Below are 11,061 nucleotides of genomic sequence, written 5' to 3'. Positions count from 1 at the left end.
TGCATCAAAATTTGCTCCATTACAGCTGTTAAACTAGAATGTCACATAAAATTCTCCTACTGTTGCTAAGCGAATGCAGAAACCTTTGACCGCTATGGGACTGTGCAATTTAGGAAAGATTCTGGTGTAGGTGGAAAAAGATTTAGGATATTAGCTTCTATATTTAAATGCTGTCTTTGGGCTGAATCCATTTATGGCTCAAGTTTGTTCCGATGCTTTGGTGTTAATTTTTTTTTCTATTTTGACAAAATGTTTTTGTATTTTTAACTTCATAAAATTCTCCAAAAATTAGTTGGTTATAATTTGATAATAGATTTTATATTGCACTCTTTTTCTGAAATTTTTTCTACTCCCATTCAAGGAAATCTGTGAATTATTTTTTCTCAGCAAACCAACCAATCACACATTTTTTTACCATCACTGACAGCAATGTTTGTCGATAAATCGTTACAATTGTTGCATTAATGCTAATTTTTTCTATTTCATTTTAACCTTTTATAACATATTTTTAAAAAATGTTTTTTTTATGAACCAACTATATATTAATATTTAATTTTACTCTTTTGTTGGTCAATATTTTGTACCAAAACATTTGAAAAATAAATAAAAAATCTTGCCAAATTGTCAAAATAACATTTTGAATAAAATATTTTATAATATAGACACTTTTCTTGTACACATCCTACACTTAATAAGAAAAAAGAAACGAAAACCTGGAAATTTTAAGATTTTTATCTGGCAAACCTGGAAAAATCAGGGAAATTTGAAATCTGATTTGAGTGGCCACCCTGTATGAAAACAAAAGAACCGTCTTCCTCTTTACTACTTAGAAACGAAGGCCTTTGTTATCATTCTATAATTATAAAAAATGTGTTATAAAGAGGTAATAATAATGTACTTTTTATTACAGTGTCTACAACAAGGGAACTCAGATCTATGGGACTGCTTTACTGGAAGTCGTTAGTCAACAGACGTTGTTCAATTAATTACTACAGAACGAATGCTCTATTTATGATCGCTTGAATTGGATTCGCTTAATTATGAGCTTGATCCTCTATGTATAGATTCGAACATTTTATTTCAGTATTATATTGACAGTATTATGAGACATTATTATATTGATGGCGTGCACTGATGATCATATATTATGCAGGTATATTCATATACCGGTATATATTCATATACTGGTGGATGTAATTAAAATAATATTTCGTGTTGGTGTCATCATTTACCTCCAAAACAAATTTTAAAATCAAGTCTAGTCCTAGCAGATACATTTTAAATTTGGAGAAAGTTATTTTTGTACTCAATATATTTTTATTCACTTTATTTTTTATTCATATATATATTACCTTGACCAGCACAAATACAAAATGCTGTGCATAAGGTGATAAACTGTTACAACGTCTTATCATTACTACAAATTCGAATAATGGGTAAATGAAAGAAAACTTTTTCGGTCTGGAAAAGTCTAATTTAATTTACGCATATACAGTTTTATAAAGAACGTGTTTCATTTGCTTGATGTGAGTTGTTAACCGATTATATCGATTAGGGTTAGGTAATTAGAAGAATAAACGTTATTTTACTTTTTCGGGGGGGGGGTCAGTGATAATATAAAGCATAATACCAGGGCCGGCCCTAGACATTTTGGCGCTCCGGGCAAAACCATAATTTTGCGTCCCCCCCCCCCGTTTTTTTTAAAAGTAAATCTCATGCGACCATATCAGAAAGTCAAGAAAACATTGAAAAAAAATATTAAAAAAAAAAACTTTTATTAAAAACTCAATCATCAGATAACAAGATAAGCAATTTAGCACTTAAGCGAAAATAACAAAAATTAAAGTGTAGTAATGCTAACTAAACTAATATCCTATATTATAAATAAATTCTAACTAACCAAAGTAATTAAAATGCCCTTTTTCTAACTTTTCTTTCGGCAAACTCAAGAACCAGTGATTTCAAGTCTAATTTGTCACTAATTTGGTGTTCTATAGCTATCATTGCCAATCCATTGAGACGATTCTGCGTCTGCATTGTTCTGACATAATTTTTTATTATTTTTTGTTTTGAAAAGCTTCTTTCCCCTGAAGCCACAGTGACTGGCACTGTAAGTAGGATTCTTAATGCTATGCTGAGGTTTGGTGCGAATTTAAGTGTAGCGATAAACTTGAGAACTTCAACAGGGGTTTCCTTTTTTGTTAATAGTGACGAAACAATGCTTATTTCATCGGCTAGTTCCAGGGCGTTAAGATCGCTTGAATTTTCATCAGTTAAAATTACTTCCAAATCCTTGCAATGAGCCAGTAGCTCATTTCTGGGCATGTCTTTTAGACCAAAAATATTATACAAAAATCTGAAATAATTACTGTGAGTATTTAGCAAATTATATCTGGTTTCCAAGGCATTTATTGCTTGATCTGTAGTGTGAAGAAAAAAATCTATTTTATATTTTTGTTTGAGGTCTTGAACGGGTTCATCCGGGCCCTCATACGAAAACGTTCTTGTTTTGCTTCTGACACGATGACGTGGTGTGGTGGTTTCGAAATTAACTTCCACGTCAATCTCTGAAGGAAGCTCGGTTGCTTCTAAAATGATGAGTGCTTTCAAAAGTTTCATCTGATCTCAGGTTTTCAAAGAAGAGTGCAGTTGCTAAGCATATCAATAGCTTGTGACATAACAAAATTTACAGTTTGCAAAAGTTTGCTGATGGGGTTAATATGACTCAAAATTTTGTACCAGATCACAACAGAGCGTATAAATTTGAACGGCTTCAAATTATTTAATTATCCGCTAGCCTCGTCTCTGATCATATTATCGATTTCTGAATCTTCATATATGCTGTTACAAAGCATCGTGAATTGAACCAATTTGAAGCCGCAGAGCTTTTAATGAGTTGACTGAACTTTCCCATCGCGTATCACTCAATGGTTTTAGGGTGCAAGTATCAATATATTTCCGTAATATTGCCCAGCGAAAAGAAGAGGAAGAAAAAAATGTATATAATTTTTGAACAATATTGAAGAAGTTGGCTGCCTCAAACGAGGATTTTACCATAACGTTTACAACCAAATTTAGCGAATGGCTGCTGCATGGAACATAAAATGCTCTGGGGTTTATATTTCTGATTCTTGTTTGTACTCCCGATTTTTCTCCTCTCATATTGGAACCATTGTCATGCCCTTGACCACGCATGTTTTCTACTTTAAGCCAATTTCTCTCTAGCTCTTCTAGTAAAACCTATGACAATTCCTTAGCTGTTGATCTCTCAATGGGTAGAAAACCCAAAAAATGTTCGTTGATATTAACTTAAACTTCAGACTCTGATTCCTGTACGGAGACAAATCTTACCACAAATGTCATCTGTTCTACTTTACTTGCATCGGGAGTACAGTCAAGAATCACGGAATAATATTTGGCCTTTTGAACTTGCTCATTGATGTGGTGCTTTATGTTGTCATGCAATAATTCAATTATTTAATTTTGTATAGTTTTCCCCAGATATGTAGCTTTGATTTCTTCTTTATTGAGGACTCTGCGAACGTGTTCCTCTATTTTTGGATCAAACTCAGCCAATAACTGAATTAACTTCAAAAAGTTTCCATTATTGTGTTCATACAGTTTATCGCTTGTTCCTCGAAAAGCTAGAGAGCTCTCTAGCCTAGCATTTTAAGGACTGATATAATGCGTAAAAGAACTTCAGACCAGTGATTTATCTCAGAATCAATGAGACTCTGAGAAACTGCATCTACTGTTTCACCTATTTTCAATCTTTGCTTCAATTCAAGCCATGATTTCAAACAATCTATATGAGTTTTAGCATTTTCATGATGTGCTAAAGAGTTCCCTAAATGCTTCCAGTCTTTAAATCCCCGATTGCCAAGAGCGCTCAAGCTAGATGGTGCAGCAAAAAGTCAATATGGAAAACAGTACAACGCGTTTTGAAATACGGAATATACCATCCATTCTCTTAAAACCTCTTCTCCATTTCTAAGCCTTTTCTTGTAATGTTTCTTGTAGTGGCAAATAATGCATTGTTTAAAGTCTACTTCCTTTTTATATGCAGTGAAAAAGGGCTGTTAGATCTTGTTTTGCTTGGTTTCAAAATTGTTGTTTCCCGTACAGCAGGTTTTAATACAGCAATATATATATATATAAATCCATAACTTCTAGTGAAGGAACGTATTTTTTTTTTTTCCTTATTTTTGTGTAACTTACTAGACTAACATTTAAATGTTTGAATTGAGTCTTCGGTATCAACCATTCTATGTAGTTACTATATGAATCAATAGATAGAGCAATCAAAATTTTAAGCTAACTTTTTTTTTTTTTACTTGTCATAATTAAGTATTTAACATCAGTAGATTCTGATTATTAAAATACAATTAATTATAGTGAGAAAAATTTCCAATATTGATGACAAGCATTTATATTAAATAAATAAAGTATAAAATAATTGCTTAAGAGAGGAGAAAAACGTTCGCTAATTCACTTTTTCAAAGTGAGAATTTAAAACATTTCATCATGACAAGACTTCATAACATGTAAAAAAACTAATAAATTATTTTTATAAATGGTTAATCATATTAGTAAATAAACATACAATAAATTCAAAATAACTTGTACGTGATGGATGCATAAAATAGTTTTTTTTTTTATTAATTGAAGGATTATTGGCTGTGTTTTTTTCTACCCAGAATAATAACAAATATGAAAACAATTTTGTAAAAATTTGCTCATCAATTCACGATTAATAAATATACAATTCAGTTAAGTTGATTTTTAAAACAGCCTATTCTATAAATTGTAGTGGTGCCATCTATCAATCTATAAAGTAAAACTCCGAAACGGCTTTATAATTTTATTTAACATGAACTTGATCTAATAATATCATTATTTCCTTATTATAAAAACTAAATTTAAACTAACAATATTTAAAATACGTAAATTTAGAAAAATAATTCTCATTTAAAGTAGTCATTCCTTTAATTATACTACTCATTTACTAATGATAATTAAAGTATGAGTATTTATAAGATTTTGCTGTGCAGTCACATAACAGTCATTCATCTGAAATAATTATTCATTTAAATATGTCCCTAAAAACCAAGGTTATAACATTTTTTAAACTGATTTGCTGATTTATTGCTTCGAACACAGCAAGATTATTTTTTCCTTCTCAAAATTTCCATCCGATTGTAATTAAAATTCTTTTTTTTTTTTGTTTCAATTACTTGATACTTTAAATCACAGATAGTTAAAAACTCAGATAAATCCCATTGCTTTAAGAAACTGCTAACATTATTTAAGTGAATATGGTAGCTTGTGTTAATTCATTTTAGTATGGGAACTTGTTTCCTTATCAGTGGCTTAAATAAACTCGGGCGCGTCCCCTGCATGATTTTTAAATTTAAACTTCACACAAATTTTTAAAAATTATAATATGGAACAAGAGACTTTCTATTTTAATTTATTAAATTAGTTTAACATCAATTATTAAGGAATTAATAATTGGAATGGAAAGGCGAAATCAAAGCATTGTATACACTTACACTTTAAAATGAAGTTTATCTAATAGATATAAGAGAAAAGCTCATTTTTATTGTAATTCATTCAGTAGAGAACCATTTTTGACTGATGGTGATTTTAAATTAAACTTTTCTCTATTAAATTTGTTAATTAAACTTGACATTATCTGTTTTAATGTTTGAATTCCAGAAAGAGCGAGACACAGTTTACCCGCTTGAATTAAATTTCAAAAGAAGTTTTCTTTTCGAAAAATAGCCTTCTAAATTGCATTTTTTTGTTGTTTTGTTCTAAAATTACCAATTTTATTTCACGAATGTCTGAAGTTCAGAACCAAAAAAAGCAAATTATTCGCCCTCTTAATTAAAAATCAGAGGTAAAATAAAGTTTTCAATTTTAAAAATAACTTCAAAGTTGACTTTTTTTTTTTAATTATCAATTTAACTTGGCATTATTTTCATAAATGTGTAAATTTCAGAAAAGGCGATGCACATTATTCGCTTCCTTAAACAGTGGAATAAATTAAAATTATGCTAAAAAGCAAGCTAATATTGAAATAGAAAATTTATGCGAAACCAACCGTTTAGATAAAGAATTATGAACAAAAAATATAAAATTTCTCGTCATAATGGGTTAAACGAAGATCTGTTTGCCAGATCCTCTCAGAACAAAGAAATAGGTTAAATATTTTCTTAAAAGCGGGTCTTTGACGGAAATTCATTGTTAAGAAAAATAATAAGAGTTTTTAAATTTTAACTATCAACGCATTCAATTAAAAAAAAAATATATATATGCATTTCTTTTTAAAAAAATATATATTTTTTTTTTGTCAAAGGGAAATTCTTTGTGCCGACATTACGAACGTAGTGTAAACTTTCACATTCAGGAAAAACCTTTATCAAAAAATAGCTTTTATCAAATGTTAATTATTTTTATTACTTAAAAATTTGGGCAAAATGGGACAAATATTTTCTAAAATATCTCTAACTCAGTGGCGCGACAGCCCATCTCAGTTTTCTGGGGTGAAGGAGCAGATGTTTCGTTCAGGTGGTCAGCCGAACGCGGAACCCCCAGTGTTTAGTTCCCAAGCATGCTTTGTACTCATTTATCGACACTGAAGGGATGAAATTTCTAAATATCAAATTTTAGAAAAATTCGCATTTTTAAATTTGACTTCAGAAGAACACAGATTCGATACATTCATACTGCCCTGCTGACCAATATATTCGGACGCTATTTCCTAGATTGCAGCTACTCACAATATTTGAGCTTCAGGAATCCGACTGCTTCGAGAAAAAAAAAGTGGTATGTTTTGTTTACTCGTCTAATTTCGTAACTCATGATAATTGCTAAGAATCAATAAATAGTATAAGAAAAGACTTTTTACTCGGTCTTTCATCACGGAAACCGGCGGTTTTTTAAAGGGTATATGGAGCCCAATAATAATTACAATTTTTTTTTAAAAAATAGAATAACCAAAAGCTTTTTTGATCTATAGATTGGCACGTGATGCTACCTTAATAGTTTCAGCGAATTATAAATATTTTTATAAAACGCTGCAGATGCCATAAAGGATATAAAATCGTAAGAAAACATATTTTCCCAATTCTTTCCGGCTACAGAACTCGAAATGATTGATGTGGCAGAACACCGATTTAATAAACACAGAATGACTACCATTAACTTTGAAATGAATAATTGATTTTTGTAATTGTTTCAACTTTAATAATATTAAAATTAGGTGTTGTGTCAGATCGACGAATTCTTCTGGTCAAATCTAGTATAAACTGAATTTCAAGAAGAAAAAAACAAATGATACAAACATTGAAAATGGTTATTCGAGAAACACTTTTCTTTACAATTAAACTTGTTTACTTTCTCTGTAAAGTTTGTCGGAAACTACTAGTGCATTTATTTAATAAAAATCGCAAGAAGCTGAAATGTTATATTATTACTTAATTAAAACTTCATTTGCTTTAAAACTACACTGATTGGGAATAACAGTCGACATGTTTCAAGCGCTCAAAAATAGACGCTCATTTTCCAGACCTGTGCAGACTTTTTTTAAAAAAAAAATGATGAAATTTTTTTTTTAAAAGAATCTTGTAATATTATTTTTCAACTTTAGCACAACTCACAAAGTATTTTTATAGCAGGAAAATGGTCATTAGGTCTTATTTTGTTTAACAGCAAGTACTAAAAATGGAAAATTCTAAAAAAAAATTCCAAAACCTTGCTAATTTTAGAATCGTCATATTAAAAATTCTTTCTTTTTCTAACTTTAGGTTCTTCTTAATACTCAAATAAAGTATCGAATACATTTTTGAATTTTAAATTATTTTATAGCTGTAATTATCATGTTCAGAAAATAGTGTCAATATACGTTTTTTTTCTCCATAAATTTTAAATAGAAATTGTTCTTATTTCGCAGTAAGGAGTTAATTCATTAATGTTCATCGTGTTATCATTTATGTTTAATTAATTTTTTAACCTGAGAATAGAAATAATTTTGTAGGAATTAATTTACTGCTAGAAACAATTTAACCTATTAAAATTATTGGAAATGAAATTTATTTCTTTACTTTATTAAGACAGCAGGAAAGATAAGGGAAAGCAGTGATGAGAATTGCATATAATCATATAACTTGCGTAATTTTAAGTAAGATATATTTAAAAAAATTAATGGGAGTATAATATAAACTCTATCATAATATGTCCTTAAGTATATCTTAAAACATTACTAAATTAGATTTTGGATCTAAGAATAAAAAATATATTTTCGAATAGGGCGAAGATGTTCGAAATAATTGACCTTTTAACTTTGAATCAAGGGAAGATTTGTTTCATTGGACTTTTCAGATTTCAATTGTTGACGGAATTGTTTAACTTGCCAGCTGTTAAATAAAATCAATAAAAAATAAATAAGTAAATTACACTATTTTGATTTTTTAGAAAGTTGTGACGAATTACAAGTTATTAATTTTTCAAATTAGAACCCAAAACCATTATCTTACGTAAAACTTATTTTAATTCAATATACTTTGTTACGAAGTGTAAAATGCCAAGACCCTGAAGTAAATTTTTTGATTTGTATTGTATTAAGTTTTGTATTAATGCAATTAATTTTAGTAAAATATTAGTCTAATTTTTTTATTCATTTTTTAATTTAGTTATAATGTTTTTCTAATTTATTTTATTTCATTTATTTATTTTATTTTACTTCATTTATTTATTTTATTTGTTTATTTATTTCTGTTTACAGATTTGTTAATTTTGCTTAAATGTTAGAATTTGATTTTCTTTCTTTTTTTATATTATTTATTTTTGTGACTTTTGAAAGTTTATGCAATTTTTCTTAGTTTATTATTAAATTGTTGCTATTATTTAATAGCTCTATCACACGAAACCAAGAAGCGAAGGCCTTTGTTATTATTCTAACATTGTAAAAAATGTGTTATAGAAAGGTAATAATAATGTACTTTTTATTACAGCGTCTACAACAAGGGATCGGGGGTGCCCCCAGACTTGCCAGCCGAATTAAACAACGCTCTTCAACCTCATTTCCGAGGATTTCAAAATAGACTACAAAAAGAACAAACTTTTCCGTATCAGTTTAAGAATCGACTATCTGTTAAAATGGTCTATTTCAAGAGAATTGATTATTCCCTGTACCGAATATCTTGGCTCTAATTCTGCAGTTTTAAAAAAAAGCAGTGTGATATTCATTATAGTAATTAATATTACTGCAGGTTATTCATATACTGGTGGATGTAAGTAAAATAATATTTGGTGTTGGTGTCTTTATTTACTTTCGAAACATAAATTTTAAAATCGAATCCTCGTAGATACATTTTAAATGTAAGGAAAGTTATTACGTGTTTTCTTAGCATTTCTACACATGTCGAAAAAGTTATTTTTAATTTACCCATATAGTTTTATAAAGAATATGTTCATATTATAGACTTTTAATTTGCTTGATATGAGCTATCACGTGATATTATCGATCAGGGTAGGTAATTACAAAAATATTTAATTACAATAATATTAAAAGGAGAGGGGTACGTGATTCAAAAATAATATTGATAGCATATGATATGGTTGCAAAACAAGCGACTCACCAGCTGCCGCAAGAATTTTACCCCTATCTTTTAGTGATGTGCTGCCCGCGGCAGCCCCAGAACGCAATAAAAAACTTATAAATTTGATTTATTTATAATTTTTTTTCTTGGAAAATAAAAGGCTGATATTTTTATGTAGTGCACCGAAGTTTTAGAAGCGTCTAATCTACAATGTAGTTTTTCGATCACTTTTCGCAATATTTTTTAATGCAGCAAAATAATAACGTAAAATGCTTTCGAATTAATATAATCACTTTTAAAGTTCTATGATACCTTTTCTTAGTTAATGTAAGTTGCTTTTCGAACTTGTTGGTTTACTACGTGTTTCCTAAAATCCCAATCTTTTAAATACGATATTATAACTACTCGCAAATTTCGAAGCGAGTACTTTTGATGTGCTATAGTGTCAATTTTATTGTAAATCCAAGTTAATATTTTTATTTTTTTTATCCTGTTTTGTATTCTGTACTCAAATGTGCGACTTTATTTTTGCTAACATTACAGCGAATCTAAAAGGTTTATTCTTTTAACAGATATTGTTATTCTTTTCCCCGGGGCTTCGAAAAACCTGATATTTTTAATCCGTATAATAACGACTCGCAATTTTCTAACCGGGCAATCTAATCATCACTTTTGACATTTGGTTTATTTTTTGCCGATTTAATCATCAATCCATGTTTTTTTTATTTATTAGCCCTTTTGATTCATAACTGTACTCATTCGCTTGAACGATAAAAAATTAAAAGGACACAGTATTTCACTTGCATGCATAGCAATATAAACTGTGCGTAATAAGTGCAAGCACAAAATTTTAATTCTTAACTTTTAGTTTGATCGTCTCGGGATTGGTTTTGAATACAGATAGTATATATATATATTATACCCTATATTAGTCCCTGTTATAGATATATGTACAGGTAATCCATAACTTCCAGTGAAGGAACGTAAATGTTTTTCTTTTTTTTATTTATTTACTACACTAACATTCAAATAATTGAATGAATTTCAATATTGAGTCTTCGGTATCAACCGTTCTATGTAGTTACTTTATGAATGAATAGATGACGCAATCAAAATTTTAATGAAAATTTCCCGTTAACAAATATTTTTTTTTATTTGCCATAATTTGGTATTTAACATCAGTAGAATCTGATTATTTAAATACTACCAACTATAGAGCGAAAAACTTCGATATTAAGGACAAGCAATTGTGTTAAATAGAGTAAAAATAATTGTTCTTAAAGAGGAGAAAAAACGCTAATTCATTTTTCGCTAATTCACTTTTTCAAAGCGAAAATTTAAAACATTTCACTGTGGCAGATTTCATAATATGTAAAAGAAGCTATCAAATTATTTTTAAAAATAGTTAATCTTATTAGTAAACATACAATAAATTCGAAATAGCTTGTACATGTTA

At 29.0% G+C, this 11,061-nt stretch overlaps 1 long non-coding RNA gene across 1 annotated transcript; it reads left to right on the top strand.

Annotated features, from left to right (window-relative positions):
* Positions 1–387: 387 nt before the first annotated feature.
* LOC147816713 (uncharacterized) lies at positions 388–10,484 on the top strand. Its single transcript, XR_015435919.1, has 2 exons — positions 388–1,153; positions 9,018–10,484. It is a non-coding gene; the product is annotated as an uncharacterized LOC147816713 (long non-coding RNA).
* Positions 10,485–11,061: the final 577 nt, after the last annotated feature.

This window comes from Parasteatoda tepidariorum, chromosome 1, assembly GCF_982258835.1.
Source record: "Parasteatoda tepidariorum strain Cologne lab strain chromosome 1, Ptep-v5.0, whole genome shotgun sequence".
Taxonomy (NCBI): domain Eukaryota; kingdom Metazoa; phylum Arthropoda; class Arachnida; order Araneae; family Theridiidae; genus Parasteatoda; species Parasteatoda tepidariorum.
Note: the sequence above shows the minus strand (reverse complement) of the source record. Positions and strands in the feature narration are given on the sequence as shown.